The sequence below is a fragment of the Diorhabda sublineata genome, chromosome 3 (genome assembly GCF_026230105.1).
Source record: "Diorhabda sublineata isolate icDioSubl1.1 chromosome 3, icDioSubl1.1, whole genome shotgun sequence".
Taxonomy (NCBI): domain Eukaryota; kingdom Metazoa; phylum Arthropoda; class Insecta; order Coleoptera; family Chrysomelidae; genus Diorhabda; species Diorhabda sublineata.
In genome coordinates this window covers 40,980,933-41,004,739 of record NC_079476.1, presented here as the reverse complement: position 1 = coordinate 41,004,739, position 23,807 = coordinate 40,980,933, and positions in this window count along the sequence as shown.

Genomic DNA, 23,807 nt, shown 5'->3' with positions numbered 1-23,807 from the left:
TCATACTGTATAGTATTTATTAAGTTCATAAATATTTTTTCTACTCGTATTGACATTTTATGCTTTACTACAGCATTTTACAATGGTATTGTTGGTTTAGAAATATCAATAATTTCAAAACCATATTTATCAAAGATCTTGGTGCAGCCTTAACGTCTAGCCTGAACTTTTCTCTTTTTTCATACCATCCAGTTCCACTAAACTTCATTGCGATATGAAAACTTTGAAAACTTTCTTAATTTCTCATTCAAATTTATATTCTACATGGACATAAGTGATTAAAAGCTCAAAAAATATACGAGTTCTCCTAAATTTACCTACATTCGATTTATGTTTCCTTTCGGAGGAAGGAAAAAGAATTTTGTCTTCACAACATCATAGGACATGTCTTCTTTTTGATTATTTCAAATGTCTTTAGAAGTTACTGCAAGTTTGAATGATTTTATTAACAAAAAAATATTGGATTCTAGAAAATCATTATTCGGTATGGTATACTTTCCAAATTAGAGCTCAGATCGCCAAATTGATTGAAATTGAATCTATATTTAGATTGTTTGAAAACTTTAGTTGATCCAGGGTAAATTTGATATCATTTTCTTATCAAAATTCATTGAAGGGAAGTCAATTTTATACATAAACCTGGTGAACTACAAATTTGGCTCAATTATTATAAGTGGCAGCTATTTATAGCCACTGGAAAGCTTTCTTTGACTAGGTATGTTTATAGAAGAAAGATAAGATGCGTTTTAGCAATTTTCCACAATACAGGCTTCATTATTGCGCTGCATTCAGCACTTTGGAGAGCCACGGCTGAACTGTTGCTTGAGCTTGTCTTCATTTCCATCATTTATCTAAAAACCAAATTTGGTAGCCTTATACATTTTACTAAAATCCTTAAGTGATTTTTTTTGGCACTTTTTTGACTTCATTTAACTACGTAAACACTTCATTTTTATAAATAAGCAATGGAGGTATCATCTTCGAGACAAGTTTTAAAATGAAATTTCAACCTTGATGTAGTAAATTGCAAATTTCTTTAATTCAAATTCAGATCTAATCAAAACGTTGCAGGGAAACTAATTTTTTCAAAGGATTGATGTCTACTACATTGGCAATCCTGATTCAGAAAACATAGGTTCTTGTTTTTGAATAACGGTACATTTTTTTGTTGTTGAAGAAGATTTTTCGTACTTGGTCATTCAGCTAGATGTTGGAAAGCATTTTTCTCATCTTGGATTTGTTTTCTATTTCTGAAGACGAATTGTACGTTGTACGATCAAGATTACAACATTTCGAAACAGAAAATTCAACTCTCGATGAAACTTTCGAAAGAATTAGAAATTGCATTCAAGATTCAGAATCTCGTCGGTTTATCTTGATGATTTTATTGAATTTTTTATAAAACAAACTCGTATAAATAATCATTATTACATACCTAGCAATTTAATTAGGAATTCCCAGCAATTGTTAATTGTATATTTACAAATTTCGATTTAATCGTATTAGTGTTGAATAATGTAAAATACTGATCAAAATTAAATTACCACTTTCACTTATTATTCATCTCAATGCTATTCACCGAATAACTAAGGATCTAGCTTATTCATTCCGCCCTTTTCAGCCGGATAAATCCCTTCGAACTTATTCTGAATAGCCTGTGACCGTTTTTCCAGATGCGTCTCTAGGGTTTTCTTTTGCCGACTCGATTACCGGTTCATTTTGAAGCTATTTGAGCTTTGATCAACTTGTAGGCCTGCTCAGACGTACATTCCAACTCTAGTTACTAGTATATAAGACTACAAATATTTATTGAGATAAGATTTAATTGTTTAAAGAGTAAAAAGAAGAAAATTTATCTATTAGCAAAGAGAACAGCAATATTTTGGTTATTTTTTCAACATAGCCACCACCAGGAGTTTTTTTCCTGTAGTTCGTCGTCTTTAGCTCTTCGTCGTTGTCAAAATGCTCAACGGAGAAGTAAACTAAATTGTCTATAAGTCACTAATTTGAGACAAGTACCATCCATTGACGGTACTCTGAGAGTATTTATTGTGGGACATCTTCAGGCTATATTCTCTTTGCTGGTTGGATGGATTATTCATTGTTGTGATCATTAGATCGAATTACGTATCTTGTGGAATAGTTCATTATCACATCTTTGATTAGTGAGATGTTCAGATCGTTATGAATTGTTTGATTAGGAGTTCTACTCAATATACGGAGTGTTTGAGTATCTTAACTGCGGCCCCATAGCTCTATTCCATACGACCAGATTGGTACGAATATAGCTTTGTCTCAGATGAGAATTTTCGTGTTTTCCATGTAAATTTCCTATCGTTGAGATACATAAACGTGAAAATTATTAGGAGCAAAATCGGGACTATGTAGTGGATAATAAAACAACCCCATTCGAACTTCAAACATGTACTCTGCGTCAAGTCGTATACGGCCTGAAGTCTGAAGAGATGAAGCCATCTCTGTATCAATAAAGCTCCAATAGAAAGTGTCAATCACTATAAATACCTTGGTACTATCGTACACGAGGATGGACAAGTTTTCTTTTATGGAGTTGAGTCCTGGATCTTGAATAAAGGTAGGGGATGAATATTGATGAAGATGAAGAAGTCGCACCAACTCACAAAATACTACGAATCCAAATCCCGCAAGGAAAATATTTGGACAAAGTGGACGAGGATCCTAGTTTGAGAAGTCCCTTCTTTCACATGGAATGTAACTGATCGAAACATCGATAGAGTATTCCATGTACTGGCCTAAATCGACCTTTGATCAATTCCTGTTATCTAGGCTTTCACCGGATTTATTTGGCCGGAGATCTCGGCGTCCGTTGTTTCGGGATTTATGGACAATTAGCAATCATTGTATGTATATATACGCAATTATGTTGACCATCATAGAATCTTATCAAGTGTGTTATATACATAGGTAAAGCTGAGTCAATGTATACGATTGTTTCGAATGTAATTGGATACGACGGAGGATGCTTTCCAATTTCTTGAACAAAGAATATCGATTCAATATGGCTTTTGATGACATTACATAATGAAACAATTCCTCGTAGACTTCAATTTGGTTAAATACTTATTAGATTGAAACACGAAGTTAACAAACATTGAAAGTGAATATGTACACTATGGAAATGTATATTGGTATACCTGGGGTTTACGAAAAGTTGTCGATTACAATAAATATAAAAGAGAAATATGTTTCTAATTAGTTGAATGTTATAATATGTTTATGTTTTTCCCGTTTTCCGACTCTCCATGGTTTTTCCAATTTTTTCTAACACAAGGATCGTGTGAAAAGTTAACTACGTCTCGTTGGCGTGACCCTACTATAGTATAAATAGTGATTTTTACCATTTATAACGTAAATTTTATAACTTTTTTGGTAGACAAGTTTATTAATATGCTTTATATTTAAATTACTGAAGAAAAACATCAAAATTAGATTGCTGGTTATCACCAACAATGGTATCGTAAAATCGACATCTTCGAGGCGTCGGACTGCGAAAACTTATCGAGATATTTGTCGTACTATACGGTAATTTTTTTTCAAACCGTAATACCAAACTCTCCCAGAAAAATCAGCCGGCTGGTAGTCATCAAACAATTTTTTCGACTGTTTAAAAAAATAAATCTTTCCCTTAATGTTAAAAGAAAGTTGCTGGTCTTAATATTTCACGTTAAAGTCAAATTAACATTTTTCCATGAAAATTGCCGGAAAAGTTTCCACAGCTAAATTTTTCTAACAGTGAAATTTTGGGGGACTCATCAAACGTAAACTTTGTGGAAAGTTACAGCTTGCGTGGGCCCCCTGATATATAATCAACACCTCTACTGTCTCAGATAAAGATGTTCAGAATTAGTTAAGGGCTCAATATTTTACAATGCAAAAAATGCACAATCACTCGCCAATTGAATTCTAATAATAATATTTAATTCCGGGCATGCTGCTTACTGTTTTAATTTTGGTATGGACTCATTGAAGTTTGTGATAATTTTTTGACAATAAAGCATTTCTCTCTCTAACCTTTTTTGACTAGTAAACAATATCATTTGATGGAAATTTGTGTACCAAAATAGCTTCTGCAGCCCTAGTCATCAGTTTATTTTGTAGAGGCTGCAGATAGTGTTGAATAAATATGGATAAATTATTATTTCTTACAATACGTTACAAATACACTGATTTTGATGTATTCCTCTCCAATTTGCACTTACATCAGACCAATATTGAATTATTTCGCTAATCAACGTGTTCAAATAAAGTTTCACCCCATTCAAAACTAGAACGACATCAATTAAATTGTTAAATTAATTTTGTATGCACGCTTTGTCACTGCAATTTCATCTTTGATGGCATAATATCGATAAATTCCCCATTTTCTGTTCAATTAAGTATTAGTGGAAATGCGAAAATGGTTATTACGATCCACTTTAGAGTAGTGGTGTTTATACTAACAGATTTCCGTCAACGGTAATGACCAGTAAGCAGTCGTACTGTCAAATTGTTGGAACCGAGGTGACTTAGGTCTCGTAATTGGATGGATTAGAAAACTTGGGTCTATTCAGTCGGATAAGTCACCTTCGAAGGGATTTACCAGATTCTCAATATGTTCGGGTAGCAAGCATACAACATAATGTCATTACAGTGTGTGTAAAAGACAAATGGAATAAATCCATAATGGTGAACATAAGATTTTAATACAACGTTTTTTTATTCTCTTATCGAAAATTTTATTATTTTCAAATAAACGCAGCAATTCAATGAGATCATATGATTACAGATAATCCGTTTCAAAATCTGTAACTCTAATATTAGATTGTAGATTGTAAGTTCTTATATTGTTCTATGTCCTAAATACTTAAACTCCTCCCAAAGGAGGCTATTTTTTATGTAACCCACATCCCAAGGTGTTGGTACTACTCGTTCAAGATACTTGAACTTTTCAGCGAAATGGACAGGACGTTGGTAGAGTAGATGCCATACTGATTCCATGGTTAGTTCGCAGAATCTGCAGTTATCGTCCTTTGCCGTGCCCATTGTCTTAAGATGGTCCGTGACTTCTTAGAAGAGACCGACCACCAGTTTCATATCGTTTCTAGTCATCACGAGTTCTTCACACTTCTTCGCCGATATAATTATGAATCTTTTGGATTATATTATGCCTTGAAAGTTTCTTCATCTGATTATCTAGCAATTCGTTTAGTTTGTTATTGATCTGGCATCTCGCGAGACCACAGTAAGGTTCTGGTCCAAGTTATAAAGTTATTGCCCCTTTTTTTGGCAAGGCTATCTGCTTCCTCGATTCCTGGTATACCCCGGTGGACTAAAAGCCACTTTCTATTTGTTAGAGTTTGTTTCAGGACGTTCAACGCCGCATAGCCATTTGAGCTGTACCTGAAAAATTGTGAGCGATGTTCCTAGAGGATTTGAAGAACTCGCATTTTGGTAACAATAATATTAACTATGAAATTCGGTGAATTAGATGTTTAAAAAGTACATCGCGAACGTCTTGGCAGCATTCTAATCATAAATAAAACCTTGAGAACGTCTCTATCCACTGAATGAGAAATTGGAGGTACTTCATCTTGCTGAAAACATATCATATTAACTTCAGAGTTTCTAGGATCAGAATATGCATTTGCTAAAGTTGGAATGAGTAGTTCAGAGTAATGTTTGGACCAAAGATATGGTTCCTAAGAATCCCGCAACCTTTCGAATTTATTAACGAGAAGATGATGAAATAGCAATCAACCAAGAGACGGTCATTCAGAATTTGCATATTTAGTTTGACGATATATATAGAGGGTGTCGTATAAACAGAAAGCCTTAATACTCGAAGTATTGTTTGTGGTTTGGACACAAAGTTCAACAATATCTTTCAAGACTTGGTGAAAACATTGTTTGGGATTAGATGCGAAACATTATCTCATTGCTTATCGCCTTTTTAGTTACGTTATGGATCTAAATAAATAGTGCACGGCCTGGATTAAATACTGAATGTTTTAGGGGTTCGATATCACCGATTTATTCGACCTTATTTTGCAGTATTTCGTAGATTTTCCTCTCGAATCATAATCGACGATTGAGCGATAGAACTTTGTGCAGTTCGCTCATTAACTGTGTCTTCCTCTTCAATTTTAATGTTCAGAGATTAATTTCAACAAGTTACGTGTTTAAATAGAACAATTTTGCTTATTAGACACTCTCTGTATATTATAATCTGTGGCCATGATAAATTGACATTTAAAAACTTCTTAAATTGCTTTTTGAAGAATATCTAAACACTGCAGATGAAGTTCTATGGAATGCCTAAACGACAGATTAGATTTTGTGCTTTGCCATTTAAATCTGCTACTTCATCTTCAGGTGTATGTATTTATAAACTTTTTCCCTTCGGATATGTTTTCGTCGAAATTTTCAAGAAAATTGGAAATTAAAGAAAATATTTCCGAGTAACGACGACACCACATTATTCAATCACTCCATTCGCTGAAACTTTTATTAGAAAACTTTCGTAAAGTTCAAACTAAGGAATTTACTTGACATGTCGGTTAGCAGAGGGAAAAGCCAGATGTAATTAAATGGAAAGGTGAGAAAAAAGTGTAACCGTGAAGCAGAGATTCAAGAATTTCACAATTTAAATCAATTCAGAATAAAAAGAAGAAAAAATTTCGAGTTGTGATGAAAAGAAACAAAAAGAGACGCAGAAATGATTAGACCTTTTGATACGATAGATTAAATATACTTACAAGTATCACGAAGATGGTAGATTTTCTATAAATTGTGTATATTCCTGGATCTGTCGAAGGCATTTGAAACCGTTCACCATTTTTTACAAATTAATTAAATTAGAGGACGTAGGACTGTGAGAAACTACCTGGGAGCTATTTGAATGATAGGAAACAGACAGTGCGTGTATAGGAAATAGTCAACAATGAAAAAATTTTTATTTAAGGCGTTCCACAAGTCAAATTTGACATATTTACATCAAAACTTGATTAGTAACCCTCGTACATCTCTTGAAGTTATGGGATTTATAATTAGAAAAATAGTATGGGTTGGAAGATTGAAATTGGTACAATTTTACGAATACCCCACATTTTTTTTATTCTAAAAACAATTTAATATTAAAACAACGTATATAATTACCGATAACAACGACAAGGTTCTTGTTTCGAATAGTAAATGAGCTCGAGATAAAAACTGACGCATTGTGTGTCTGTCAGAATTCCAAATTTTAGGCTGTTCATTAAATTGTCCTTTTCCTTTCGTGCATTCGTTTGAATGTGTTCCATTATCAAGCTACATCAGGTACATATTAAGCGACCAAATAATTTTTCTGTTTTTTCGGAATATAGGAGCTGAGCTGGAGAGAATTATTAATGTAGAAGGATCTGTTTCACGAAATTTTATATTAGGATAACATGATGAGGGTATAATCTGATAGGGTGTAGATAGAACAAAGTGAAACTTAAAAAAGTCAGTTATTCACATAATTATACATAAAGTTTAATTAAAATCGAAACTAGATCGTGAAAATTGTAAACAGAATAGAAATTAAGTAACCTCCGACGAATTATTGTAGCGCCTCTCTCAAAATTATGATACATAATCAATGAGTTCAATATATTTGTCATCGAAAGCTGCAGTATTAACCTTGAGTCGTCAGGTTCATTAAATTTTATAAATAAACCAATTTAGCTCTGATATTAAGAACTCGATTTGTACCTTAGGCACGTTTTCAATAAAAGTGAGGTTACTCATTAAATTTTGCGCTTCTTCATAAAATACTTACCCAGATTAACGTTTATGTGATAAAAATTTTTTCCCATTCCATAGTCTTTTATCCAAATTAACTTTCAAATATATTTTTGTTACAAATTAATCTGCATTGTTACCTAAATTAAACATCAAAAAAAGAGAAGCAACTGAAAGAGATATCGAGATGTATTAACCCTTGTGGGTTGAAGTTTCCAAGTCAACCCCCGTACTTCATAAGCAAGTGCAGAGTTATACATCGGGGACAGCTGTTGTAAAAAATTAACAGAAACAAAATACCATCCGAACCTCCCGTAGAACTTGGTGAGAGGAAAGAATCTACACGCGAACTACGATGAAGACCTGTCAGAATGACGGGGCGCGTCTATCCGTGGATTTATCGAGGGGTAGATCCTTATGGGGACGGGTTTTGTCACGCGCGCGCTTGGCAAAATTAATTATAGGATGTAAAAAATTTTATTTAAAAAAAAAATGTCTTGAACTGAGATGGAAGCTGCAGAGGATGGTTAATTGATCATCATCAATCCTTACAATACTGGTTTTGAGGCTTTATAGTCCTTTCTTGAGTTTTATAACTCCATATTATCAATTTTTGTTTTCTTTGTAAGGATTATAACCAATTGATGGTCTTGGCTACTTACCAGACCTTTTTCTATTCTTTTTGATACTGAATTTGCTTCCTTCGTTTAATGCTTCTAAATGTTTTTGATTTTAGGTCTCTTCTGTTTTAAAATTAGTTTTTTTTTAATAATTTTCAAGAGTGATGAAAAATTGACATTTCGACTCTGATAATATATGATATTTCGATAAAACTTGACTTGAAATTAGTCAATTTTTCAACACTATTGAAAATTATTAAAAAAAAACTCATTTTAAAACAGAAGAGACCTAAAATCAAAAACATTTACACGCATTAATATATGAAAAGGTCTAAAAAATTAAAGATATTTATAATTCATTTTAATTTTATAATTATATTTTGATCTATTTGTTTTTAGGTAGAACAATGAATTGTGTTTTTTTTTCCTATTTATATGCCTTTCGTTTTGACTATAACTCCTTCTTTTTGTTTCCTTATTAAATTTGTTTTCTCTTCATCCACTTCTTGATCTAGAAATCCAGACAAAAAAAACCCAAATAATAAGCAAAAATAATGATGGAAAATTTTAAGTGAATTGAATTTTAGTTGGAAAAAACGGGACAGTAGATAATCGTGGATGAAAGTTTTTCGTAGAGAGAAATTGAGAAATATGGCTTTAGTTTAGACTGCCAAAATCCACCAGATATCATACAGTACATTATGAATAGAGCTGAAAAGATTTCAAATATGGATAACCTATATAATACATAATATAATAAAAACGAGTATGGATCAGCACCAATGGAAAACCTCATAAAATATGTTAATATTTGATTTTTATCCAAAATGTACGCTCGTTTTCACAGCAACAAATTAATAGGATGTTTATAAAATGGAAGAATAAATACATCAAATAAATTGCAAACATCGGCAACGGATGAAATCAGTTTTACGTAAAATTTATATTCCAGTGAAAATTAGCTATTTTTTCATTAGATACTTCAAACAGTCGACATATGATACACTCTATATTTATAAAACTACAGATTTTTCAATGAAATTTCATGCTTATTCGAAATGTTTTCATTTTAAAATATCCATTTCCCTTCAAATACAAATATTCTATTGGATTTTTCAATGTAGGGACAAGTTACAGGATTGTACAAACTATGTAAAAAAATTTTTGGAATTAGTGGTAGTATGTAACTCTCTAAATATATCTTAAACGAAGCATCTAAGGATTATTTTCCACAAAAAAGGAATAAATATTCAAGAAATACTTGACACACGATTGAATGATTTTATTGCTTTCAAAAGCGACTAAAAAATGACTCTGAATTCTTAGTTAACTATGAAATAATTTCTGTTCAATGTTTGCTTTTTATGTTAAACTCAAGCACTACTCTAGTAGCTCGGTACCTAACTATGGAGGTGCCTGTGGATATTGATCTTAAACTTCTGTACTTGGTGGCTGATTCCTCAGGCTTGCACTTTTCCAAAGAAAGTTCTGAGCGTTTTTAAGCGAACTCTGCGTTCATGAGCCACGTCTGCCTGTTGAGTAGGTCTTACAAAAACTGGTCTACGTCAGATCATATTGGACATTTGGGAAGAGCATCTCCTATGGTATTATCGGTAAAACAGAGTAAGCTCCAAGTTTGTGGTCAACTTTGGATCGATTATAAGTCGAATTGATCTCTTCTGTATTGAGTCGAGATGTGCTTGGAAGGTGAGCTTCAAAATTGCGTGCAATACCTCAAAGATAGACGAATCTGGGTCAAACGTCAACAAACAACAAGCGAATTAGCGGTGATTGTGATATTTTATATCCAAACAATACCAAATCCTGAGCTGCAGTGTTAACCTTCTTTATAAATATAGTGGACTGTTTCCACCCCACTCCACAATGTTTTCAAGATCGGTATTTATGATGGTGGTTTGTTGTTATATCGAATTGAGGTGTAGCCGAGTTTATTGGGGCGGATAGTTTGAAATATTAATCGCGTTGATGATTTTGTTCTAAATATAAGAACGTTCATGTTAATTCACTCTCAATGGACTAACAAAAAAATCGTGATTTATGGCATAAATTAGATTATAGACTAGTACGTCCACCTATAAACTAAATCTCCATCTTTCCGCTATTGAATTCATTGGATAATGAGAAAATTAATCATTTCTGACGGATTACTCAGGATTTTTCGATTAAAAATATCATTTAAGATGGAGGGTGAATCAATCATCAAACGAATCGTGATGATACGAATTTGTATCTAATTGTTACATAGATATTATTCTTTTCCTTTTCCATTTCTTATTTATCAGTTCCAAAATATTATTTGAATACCCAATACGTAAGAAAAGTGGAAAAAGTTTATATATACTTAGTTAATGAAGAATATGTGATATTTTAATAATTTTGAATCCTTTTTCTGAAGAAAAAAACGTAAACGTCACTAAAGATATTGAAAAATATTTGAGGATATGATTTTTTTTGTATTGTCGTCTCAATTTTTGATATCCAATTTAGTTCAACTAGATCTGTACCTGAGACAAAGTTTTTAAAATATTTATCTCTGATTTTTGAGAATTTGTTACATACGAGCTGTAATTCGGTATTTATTGAGAAAAAATCAGTTCGTCAGCAATTAGTGAATCAATTGCATTTCTGATTATACTGATGTTGATTTATTACTAACTTGAGTGACAGTGCTTCAGCTCTATAACTAGAAAATATTGCTGATACTATTTGAGAAGGTTAAACTTTGTTGTAGAAACTTGTGTGAAAATATAAAACATCTTGAGGTTGTTTCATATCCTATCTAAAGTTAAATTTTAGTGTTTACATAATCATGTTTTCATTTTTGTTATGATTTACGACATATATGGATGGAATTTTCAAATATAATTCATTACAGTTTCTTAGATACTCCATTTGTATATATTCATTGTTTTTGGTCCATATTAATTTGATTTGCTTCTGTATAAAACATATTTTTAGGAAAATTCAAATTTACCTGAGTGCATTGTTGATCCCTAGAGAATTTATGGAACCTGTTCTGTTATAATTCATTTCGAATATGTCTCAGAAGGGCCACTACAAAGTTAGTTTATCAATAATTTATTTGACTGTTCTTGAATATTTCAACAACAACAGCTTATCGTGAAGAAAATAATACGTATTTGAATGGAAATTCTTAGAAATATGATCTCCAGAGTTATTCAGCAACATTATTAACAATATTAACAATATCGTTGTTCATGGTAAATTATAGTTTTCCCTTCAAACGTTTTTTGTAAATTCAAAATTTGTTTATAACTTTGTTTAGAGTTATTTTGCACAGGTCAATAAACTGTTCGTAAGATTCGCCGTTTGAAAGGAAGGTCTAAACGACTTTTTTTTCAACTTCTATTCATTATTTGCTTTGTATCAATATTTGTACCAGATCCTTCGTATTGTTTGACAGTTGTTGATGAAACCAGTACCAAGCTTAATGTATACATGTAAACATCATCAATTTCAACTTAAATGAAGTGGTTTTTTGTTATTGTACAACTTCTGAAGAAGTCAACGATTTGGATTCTTAGCCTCTATACTCCAAGGAATTAGTTTCAATGCTGGAAAATCACTTGGATATGGAAACAAATAAAAAAATTGGGCACGAGAGACTACAGATCTTTTTTCAACTTTAGGTTATATTTTGCTCAAAGAAAAATTCAATTTTGGTGATTAAAATTTCCACAAAGTATGACATTATCGTGGTTTATCAAATTTTTGAGTTGATCCAAAGCAAATTCAAATGACATTTTGTAAGGAAAAAATCATATTTTGGTTAATTTAATAAATTTTACCTAATAATGCTTAAAATTATACGAGGATTGTAAACGTGGATCCACCATAAGACTGATGGGTTTTTTGGGTAATTCGGTACAAAAATAGTCCAAGATGGGTTTGTTAGCCTATAAAAAGTTTCATTCTCGAAATTAGTATATTTTTATATACTTTATTATCACTAATGAAGTGAAAACATCAATGGCAAATATTATGATTACTTTCTGGGTATATTTGATTAGAAACTGAAAAAAAAACTACTTCTTTGACAAGAGAGAAAAATTCTTTTGTACCAGAATATATAGAGATTCAAAGATTATGAATTAGGCTACGAATTGCTTTCTCATTTTGCTCATTTAGTCCCGTAGGAGAATTTTGATGACCAAAGACGATGGCAAACTATAGAATCATATTTTACGAGGATTATTGAACGTAATATGCAAAGCTTATAATAAAATAAGGATAAAAAAATGATGTTTAATCTAAAAACATGTTATTTAATCAAACATTCGCAGAATGTTTAAACCCTTTTCATAAATATTAACTATAAACAAAAACCAAGATTGGATCTCGTCTTTTGTGCAGTTAAAATATTTAATCTCATTGAATTTATGGAATTTCGATCATAATTCTAATAAAGTGAACCTTCGAAGTTTCTTTGTTCAATAATTTCCCTCGATTTTCCTTTATATTTTCAAAAATCATAAAAATCTCTATGTACCTATAACTTTTGAAATATTTTATATTCTCGCGAGTCTGTCAAGAATATTATGATCGCTTTAAACGATATATCCTCAGAATACAAGGAGCTTATTAAATTTTTTCAACTCTTCTAGTTTCTACAGTCGATACGAAAAACTTTATAGCTTATACAGTTATTGAAATAACAAATAAAGTCTTTAAATAATATGACTGCGAAAAAATCTCAATTACATAATATCGTTATCGAAAAATTTCATTCCAATATTAAAAAAGTTAAAAAATATTCTCAACATTCAACGTGTAAAATTGTGAATACTTAGTGGCTATACTGCTGGAAAATCTAAAACTTTTTCGGGTGGTTTTACATAATTCCATCACAATTTTCTATTCAAATTCAATCAATTCATTGATTATCCTTTCATTGACCAACTCCGGACGTTTTTGTTTAAAATTCGACACGTAATCTGGTTAATTTCCAACGGTATATTACTAGATTGACCATTTCAAAAGGTTTCAGAATTTTTCTGTTTCCAGGTCGATTCTTGGTTGCCAATCAATTGCAATAAGTGAATGTAAGACCAAAACCAAAAAAGATTAATTTTTGATCTTAGTTTGTGGTTTGGTGTTGATCTTGGTCTTGACGTTTGCCTTGCAGGGTCCAGTCCAAGTTTTTGTCTTCGTCTTAGTCTTGCATTCTCCTCCAACTCATACAATATCTCATTAGGCATTTATAGAAAGAAATTTTTCAAAAGGAGTTTGAAAATAAACAATTTCTGTATGTATTTCTACAGTATTCGTTAACATGTCAACATTATGTACTCCAGCGACAAATTTTACTGGAAAATCATTTCAAGGAATCACTTGTTGAAAGTTTATCCGTTTAGTAATAAAACTTACTGTGTATTTACAATCAATTGCACCGTTATCATCAGAATTATTCAATTTATAATTGAATGAAAGTGCAATCCATTTGTTTTATACATAGTTGCTCAAAATTAAACTATAAATCTGAGCTGTAAATATTTTTCTATAACTTCATGTGATCCTTTCAGACTTCATCAAAGATTTTATGTTTTGTATGAATCAATTCTTAGCCAGTTCATTAGCTGAAACCAAAATTGTTATTTCATTAAAAAGAAAATTAAGTCACTCACTCGCGTAATATTTTTAGATATTTAGCTATATTAATGGACCGACTTTTTTGTCTAGTATTCCTCCTTATTTTCAATTTAATACACTCAATATTCAATACAAGTTGTAATGAACCATAATTTTTGATATTTGTCTAGTTTTTGACCCTAAGATGATATTTGAGAATATGAAAATTGTGACAAAAAACGCCTCGCATACTAATCTTGGTCTCGATTTTGCTTTTTCTGCAAGACCAATTCAGTTTATCACTATCAATCTATCTCGATCACTTGTTCATATTTTTTCTGTAAAGGGCCAGCCAGAACGAAGTAAATCATTCAAGACAGAGAATAATTTGCAAGCGTTTATACTTTTATATTGAATCAACACTAACAAAAGCAGCATTAGTCTAGATCGGACCATATTGCAACCAATATCTAATGGTACTTTTGAATATTATCATTTCCACCCATAAATTTGCAATTTTACAATTTCATCCCAGACTGACATAGAATTTAGTAGTTTATTGTGTTAATATGCACAATAAATTCAAGCTGTAAATAAATAATATCGTGTACAACGTAGGCAAAGATTAAATAACTGAAAGATGATATTTTTTTGCAGTAAATATTAGAAATCTGATAGAGAGAGTGTTTCAGTTTCGTAGTTTCCTCCTATTTTGAATCAAATTATCATAAAATGATCCAGAAACTTCGTAGTTTTCGTAGTGCATTGTTTCCACTGCGAGTTGATTCGCGCGTCGACCATAATTGTGTGGAAATTAATTTGCAAACGTAAATCCTCGAAGCGCCCATTCTTCAATAAACAAACAATCATTAATTTAACCCTTGAATACAAAATAGCAAAAACTTCTTGGAGGAGTGTTGCTGAATATATAATTAAGTCTTAGAAAATGTCGATGAGCGCTATTCCGGTATAACTTAATCCGGCTTCCTGAAGGAAAAATAAATAACTTTCAATTTGCGGAGAAGGTTTAGTGTGCCGTCACTGTAACAATCGATAAATTTATTAACGCCAAGCTTTTCTTCCAGAAAGAAAATTGTCTTTTCAATTAAATTGGAAGATTCGGGATAGTTATTGTGATTTCTGCTAACGCCCCTCAACTAGAGATCTTTATAGAGCTGAACTTTTGAACGCGAACTTAATCCATCTTGAGTCTCTTGGACCAGAGTCGAGGGAAAATGATTCTACGCTTCTGTGATACAGAGGAAGATGTAATATAAAAATATACCGACAAAATTATAATCGACAAAATAATATTTCATAGACCAACACATTCCCGTTGGACTTTTTAAAATTTTTAATCCACTTTCAAAGTTTCAAAAACATACCGAATAGGATCTCACTGATCTGGAGAAGCTGTAAAAGCAGAAAACAGTCTCTTTATGAAAAAATAATTCCATGAAACAGCTTTTTTTCATCTTTTCTTAAAGAATCATGTTTGTTAAGGTTAACCAAACAGAAAATTCAACTTCATCGTTGAAATTTACTGTCTTTCCATTCCTTTAGAATGGGGAATACGGAATAATATTTGTTGTGCTGGCCGAACCCTCTAGCCAACATATCACAGAATACAAATTTCCGTCAATTTTGAGCCGCAATCTTTCTCTAAATGTTCATTCAAAATTTCAACTACTGAACTATGTGGAATGCCTATCGCTTCCACAATCTCCAATCGGCTAACACCACATCATAGCTTTCTGAGCTTCCCTCATATTCTGTACTTTTAAAATGAAAACGAAACTCAGCGAATCATTTTTCACCCTCCAAATTGTATCAGCAAAACCTAGGCTTGGTTTGATGGTGTTTTATGCGATTATTGAGCACTCGAAATTCAATTTTGTCCGTTTTCTTATCAAATCATGAGGTTCACACACATTTTTATGGGAGTCAAATGTCTGAAGCCTGTTCACAGAAGCAGTGTTGTTTCTTCAGGTGAACAATTTACAATTTCCTGGCCCTTCCCTTCGTATATTTCAGATTCTTATCAATCACAGCTCATATACCTAAATATAAAGCGTCTTTATGTGTTTATGTAACAAGAAGCGACTTTACTCAGCCTAACCTTTTCAGAAAAGGTCATCCCTATAACGTGGTGAGTGGCATTGAGTTTTATTTGTTTTCATTCAAGTTGAGAAAACTTGTTTTTGTTTCACAATGCCTTTTCTTGGTAGTTTTTCCAATAATGTTGGGTTTAAATAGTATCCAGGTACTTGTTTGGTTTCTGGTTTGTTTTTATTTCATAAAGATTTCTTCGGCTGTTTTTCTTCCTCCTGGTAGGTTAATTTCAGCTAGTTATTGGTGTTTCGCGAAGAGGATTGCCCCTATCATATCATTTTTTGTCCAACATCCAACTTTTTTGCCTATATTTTGGAGTATGAGTGATTGGAATACTATTAATCACTTTGAAGGGATGTTAACTTCGAAGGCAAATTTTGTCAGTGGTAAAACCAATCATGAAGGCAATAACCTTTTGCGAGAAACACCCTGTATATACGTAATTACGTAAATTCTTGTGGTTTTTCTGAATGATTTTAGAAGTAACCACATTAGTTCCTCTTTAAACTAATTTGAATCTATCTTAGGAAACATCCGATTATTTAATAGAAATCCTAAATAAAACAAATTTCACAGCTTTCTTTAACCAATCTAATCACTTTTTTTCCATAAAACTCATGTTTATACCTGTTCTAATTCTCTCGAATAAACAATACTTCTTACTATCCATCAAATTCGACAGATTTTGATGCAATTTGAATTACCGATTGTTCAGATATCACGAACGTGAATAAACTACAAACCTCAAATGAAAACGTCCAAGGAGTTTGTGAAACATGAACCAGTTGACAAATAACGAATAGCTTCCCCGTAGGTCGATGCCGAAGGTTAATACCTAGGGAGATCTTTTTTTTTATCTGAAAAATGATATCGAAAAAATAGAAAATAACTTTACCACGCTTTTTAAGATATGTTTCTACGGAAAGAAATAGTTCAAAGTTTGCATCATTTATAACTTTCCGGTTTCTCATAACCATAGATTTTAATATACAAGACCTCTTGGATGTTATGTCGAAATGGACTCCGGTGAAGCTAGAACGTATCGTTTGGTTCAGGTTGCCAATTTCAAATATCAAAATCAAATTATGTGTATCCATAAGACAACTTTAGTGCCTGCTTCAAGTGGATCTTTACAGAGACAACACTCTAGCGTTGTCCACAGTTTGCTAAGAGGTTCCCTGTCATATGCCTTTTGTAGATCCACATATAACAGATCAATCATTCATGTAAGTTAGTAATTAGATCCATCCAAGTGTCATTGAACGGCTGAATATTCTTGATCTGTGGGTACCTTAGTGTCCATGTAGATGTATAATTTATTCGAGCACTTTGAATTTTTCCATTTAGTATGAAAATTATCTTAAGATCGAATCGTGTTATCCAAGGGATTAAAGCCGCATGAATACGGATGGCAATGAATCGAAGTTCACCTCTACGCATCCAACGATTCGGAAAATGGTGATTTAACCAATTACGACACTGTCTATCAAAGGGTCGAGAAAATAGTTCATGCATAAAATAGAGGTATTTATACTCTATTTGATATAACGGCTAAACGATTTTCTTGGAAGTTGAAACAAATGTTGCTGTTCGAATTCGGAAATGGAATAATTGAAAAAATATATTTCGTTGTTCCTACATTATCTTTGGTAATGGATTACAGTGAAATATATCATTGAAATACCTCTACAAATAAAAATCTAAGCAAGTTAGGTCTGGAAATTTGGATAACTTCCACTTATTCAGAACATAGAGGGCGAATGTGTGATAAGAAAAGAAAGTAAAACTATGTGAAACAAAGGGGTGACAGATATAAGAATATCTGGAGGGAAAAATAATAAGAAAAGCAGCAGGAAGATGGCTGGGACATATAAGAGGAGCTGGACTGGAAGAAAATGATGGTAAAGTGGAAACAACGAGGAAAATAACGAAATTGAAACGATTTGATGAGGTGGAGGAAAAATAGGGGTGAAAAGCTGGAAACAAAAAACTATAGATAAGCAGAAATGGGAATCTAATAATAAAAAAATCGAAAATAAACTTGTATACAATAAAAGAAAACCGCTAATAAACTAAAACAGTCTATTGTCAAAGTTACTAGAATTATTTTGAATTATTTGATCAACCCGGTGTTCTGAAAAGAAAAAGAAGTCTAGAGAAATCGAGAACTCAGTTTTTAACAAAAAAAAAAAAAACGAACAAATCGTTAGTTGAGATGAAAAAGAGGCAACCATAAACGCTTAGTCAGTTAATAACAAGGTCATGTCTTCTCAAAATGTTTTATTGATGTCTTTTTATCAAACGCTTCGTTATTTTGTCGTATCAGATCGCGAATATGCGATAAAGAAAATATTTGTGAGTAAATCGTCATTTTTATAGAAAAATTTCATAAATGATCCGCTTAACTTCGTTTGCGTTACATGAGAATTAGAGAGAGACGGTCGTAGACACTTATGATAAAATTCTGAAGAAGTTTAATCACGAACTACTTGGAACTATAATAGGAATATGCACTAGCGGAGGGTAGTTTTAAGTTGACAAATCCGTTATATAACATTTAGGCTACGTATGAAATAGAAATTGTCTATAAGAACAAATTTTTCTTTATTCACGATATTTTCTGATCCTACGATCCTCCTATAGAACCTATTCGAAACTGAATTTTTTGTAGAATATTCTATTGCAAAACACGTAAGAAAGAATGAAAGAAAAAAGACATTTTTGAAGAACCATTTGAAATTTCAGTGCTACGTCAATCGTTTCTAGAGGTTTGATGTAAGTCAGTTTTCAAACTAACACCCTGTATAGAAAAACACCACTCAGCTATTGCCGTATACAAAAACTGATTGAAAATGTTGTCGACTGTGAAAAAAATCTCAATCTGTTAAATTTTGTCTATTTAACTTTTGAACTTCAAATGAAACTCTTGCCGCAACCAAAATTAAATATCTATTACGTTTTCTCTGTTGAGAATAAAATGGCTTCAACAATTTGGTTTTCTTCTTTTTTTAATTTTCATTAGCTTTTTCATTTTAGCTCGGAAATGTTAACAATGAAAATTAGACGAGACTAAAGGCGCCGTAAATAGAGTTCGTTTTAATACTTTTTTTCTGTTTATTTTCTTTATTTACAGTCGCAGTATTTTCGTGATACCAAATAAATCACTAAATAATTACGGAAAAGGATAAATTGTTAGAGTTGAAAAAATTCTTTTGTGTTTTGATTAATCATCAAAATACGAAAATGATGTTTTCTTTGTTCATTTTTTTGTTCCCTTTCATCGAAATATTCTAATTAGATTTTTGCTAGACTCGGAACAAATTACAACAATTTATTTCAAGAGCTACGTATAATTTGATCCCAGTGGAAACAATTCTATTAAAACTTAAAATTTGATACGAGAAAATCTATTTGAATAATTAGTAATGTGTGCTCGCTGAAAATAATATATTAGCTCTAGAAGAAATACTTCATACGAACGTTAGACATAATGTAAGGTTAGAAACTTGGTTTTCAGATTTAATCATCAATGATAAAGGATCATTCATTTTGATACGAGCGACATCATAACTTTTTTTTCACTATATGTCTATATCTGGCGAGAATCTGAAAATCGTCATGACAATTTTCGCCTTAAAAATATTCCTGCAAACATTTTGAATCAATAATCATTACAAGTAGTCCGTCTTTGACTTTGACGCAATAATAAATCTGTTCACAATATCAAAATAAGCATACAAATATATTAGAAACATGATAAAAACCACATTCAACAAGAAGAAGTCTCAGAAGTAGTTGGCCTGGCCCAGAGATGGCGGTAGTTGCTTAAAAAATCTAACTGTATTAAAACGTGAACGTTTTCAATGAATTTGTAATCTTTTATTCAGCTTTACTTAGCTCAATCAATATAAAAGCTGTACTAGATTCTATTTTGGGCAAGTATTTCCATTTCCAACAGTAAAATATTGGGTGGCAAGATGGACGCCGCGTTTGATCACAATGGAACAAAAATTGAAAAATTTTGACATCTGTGACAAGATGGACGCCGCGTTTGCTCACAATGGAACAAAAATTGAAAAATTGTTACATCTGTGACAAGATGGACGCCGCGTTTGATCATAATGGAACAAAAACTGGAAAATTTTGACATCTGTGATAAGATGGACGCCGCGTTTGCTCAAAATGGAACAAAAATTGAAAAATTGTGACATCTGTGACAAGATGGACGCCGCGTTTGCTCACAATGGAACAAAAATTGAAAAATTGTGACATCTGTGGCAAGATGGACGCCGCATTTGATCATAATGGAACAAAAACTGGAAAATTTTGACATCTGTGGCAAGATGGACGCCGCGTTTGATCACAATGGAACAAAAATTGAAAAATTTTGACATCTGTGACAAGATGGACGCCGCGTTTGATCACAATGGAACAAAAATTGAAAAATTTTGACATCTGTGACAAGATGGACGCCGCGTTTGCTCACAATGGAACAAAAATTGAAAAATTGTGACATCTGTGGCAAGATGGACGCCGCGTTTGATCACAATGGAACAAAAATTGAAAAATTTTGACCTCTGTGGCAAGATGGACGCCGCGTTTGATCACAATGGAACAAAAATTGAAAAATTTTGACATCTGTGACAAGATGGACGCCGCGTTTGCTCACAATGGAACAAAAATTGAAAAATTTTGACATCTGTGACAAGATGGACGCCGCGTTTGCTCACAATGGAACAAAAATTGAAAAATTGTGACATCTGTGGCAAGATGGACGCCGCGTTTGATCACAATGGAACAAAAATTGAAAAATTTTGACATCTGTGGCAAGATGGACGCCGCGTTTGATCATAATGGAACAAAAACTGGAAAATTTTGACATCTGTGACAAGATGGACGCCGCGTTTGATCACAATGGAACAAAAATTGAAAAATTTTGACATCTGTGGCAAGATGGACGCCGCGTTTGATCATAATGGAACAAAAACTGGAAAATTTTAACATCTGTGACAAGATGGACGCCTCGTTTGCTCACAATGGAACAAAAATTGAAAAATTGTGACATCTGTGGCAAGATGGACGCCGCGTTTGATCATAATGGAACAAAAACTGGAAAATTTTGACATCTGTGGCAAGATGGACGATTAGAAGCTTCAACACAAGTAGAAAAATAAATTGAACCATTTTTAGAAAGTAAATTTCAATGTTTTAATATAGGACGAATCAAATAAGGTGAGTGATGAGTTACGATAGGTTTTAGTATAAAAATGACCAAATAAAACAAATTTTTAGTATCTTTTTGATCACCATACCAAAAATTATCATCATACTGTTGCGAATATTAAGCATTTTGTATAAACAATATGCGAGAGACATTGGCAATTTAGATCGCAAAGTATGCATAGAATCGGGAAAAAAACTCCTGAGACATCCCGTATTTGGTTTAACGGACCTACTATAGATTCAAATAGACCACAAAATAAAGAAATAGAAGTTAAATAACACTGATTACGTATATCTGTTGTAGTCTCATAAAAGAATTTCCTACCAAAACTTCTTAAATAAAATAAAAAAACAAATCGTCATGGAAATTCAATGTGCCTATGTTTGTACATCACAAATTGCTGATAAAAGTTTAAAGTACACCGAAAGCTCCATTTGAATGTCTTTGTCTTCAAATTTGTTACGATTTCAACGAAAATCAGTAATAGAAATCACAAATCAATCGACGTATTATACACCCGCCAGTTTTATTGACAAAATCTTCAAACCTACTCCGAATCTATTGGATGCTCGTAAAAAAACATCTCGTTCGTATCCAAACTTACTAATAAAAGAGATATAAAAAAACTTCAGACGCTGTTATAAAGCGTACCGATAGATAAAACTGATACTTAGTATTCAATCAGTGTCTGAATTCCAGAGAACGTAACTTTAACAACTACTAGGATTTTTGCGTATTCTAAAGCCAGACAGATGAACACCAAACAGATGGGATCGAATCAACATTTGTATAATAATCAGTGATGTATGGGAATAAAATATAAGGAGTAGTCAGGAAGTTATGGCACATAACATAAGATAGTTCATCTACATTCTACATCTGCGGCCAGGCAACGATTATAGACAAATCAAAATCCTGTGCCAAACAATAAAGAGGCCATTAGGTGCAAATTAGAAGTCGTAGCTCTAATAATGTAACAGTTAATTAAATTTAAGTACCATGGAATTGATATAACCAGTTATAGAGTCGTAGAAGACGAAGTTCGATGAAAATTAAGGTCGTGGGATGTCTTCAGGACATAATATGGTAAAATAAAATATGAAAAACAAAGTATCCATTCATTTAAGATTTCTTGCTACAGATTTGAAAGAATTCAAGGGGGTCACCCCATGTGACGGCCTGTTTTTAACGGATTTTTTGGGATTTTTTTTCTACGACTTGAGTTACAACGTTCTGAACACCCCCGCCTCGAAAAAATGAGCCCGCACTTCATCCACGATTCCGTCTGATTGGATTATCTGAAACAAAAAAATGGCGTTCTAATCTGTAAGCCTAAATACACGGAATGGACTATTATCAAATGATTATACTAAAAATTGATCTTTTCGTAGACATTTGAAATAAAAGCTGCGAATTTTTGAAATACTATGAAGTTTGAAAAACACAGTTTTGAGAAAAACGCGTTAAAAGTTTCAAGTCCATTTAAAACTATGAAAATCTCAACTTACCCTCAATCGGCGATGCCTGGTCCATTGAGTATACCTTCCTTTTCCTCTGGAAACTCTTTTAAAGCAGATTGTTCAGTTCTTGAGTCAATCGTGGCTTGTTTAACGACACTTACGCGCCGCTTAAAACGTGAGATTCGCTTTTCATCACGTTTCCCAACATACGTTTGGCCTCGCGACCATGGGGCATCCCATAACACCCATTACTTTTAAAATATCTTCAAAACTTTCATTGAAAATGATAACTGATAAGTAGCTAGCAATTTCAACTATCTTGGGACCAGTTTGAAGATGCTTAGGAGCAAAAGTCCAAATCAACGAATTCATTGTTTTGTGTCTCTGTTCCTAAACAACGAATTAATAATAATAATAACCGGTTTGATAGCTACTTGTACTTCTGGTATTAGTGGTGGTTTATCGTGATGAAATTGGTCGAGCTCATTCTTAGCTTCCGCCTTCAACACCAACTGTCTTCTGAACAAAATTGATGCTGAGGGTTAGTCATCAGATGAGCTGAGCAATAATTGAAGGGGCTTTAAACGAAGTATAGCCAGTTCTGGATAAGTTGTAAGTTGTAAGTTCTTCATTGAAGCTCTAGCTCTATCAGATACTAATTACAAATTTCTTTTGGTGGATGATGATGTAGGTACCGAGGAAACTTAGATAGGGGTATTTTATCTAATTCTAAATAGAGAAACGACCGATTGAATCAATCAAGAAAGAACTTCTCCCGATTTTCTTCGAAATTCTATCATCAAATAACCCCCTCGACTGAAATTTTGCTTTATTTTATTTGAGAATGAATCCGTAATGTCATGACACAATTTGAATTTGAATTTTCAGTTACTGAAACATTCCGAATACTTTTTATATTTAATACGCAATTTTTAAATGAAGTTGATTTATTTGCAAGAAAAGAATGTTTAAAAAATTCATTTCCATATTATAGATTGG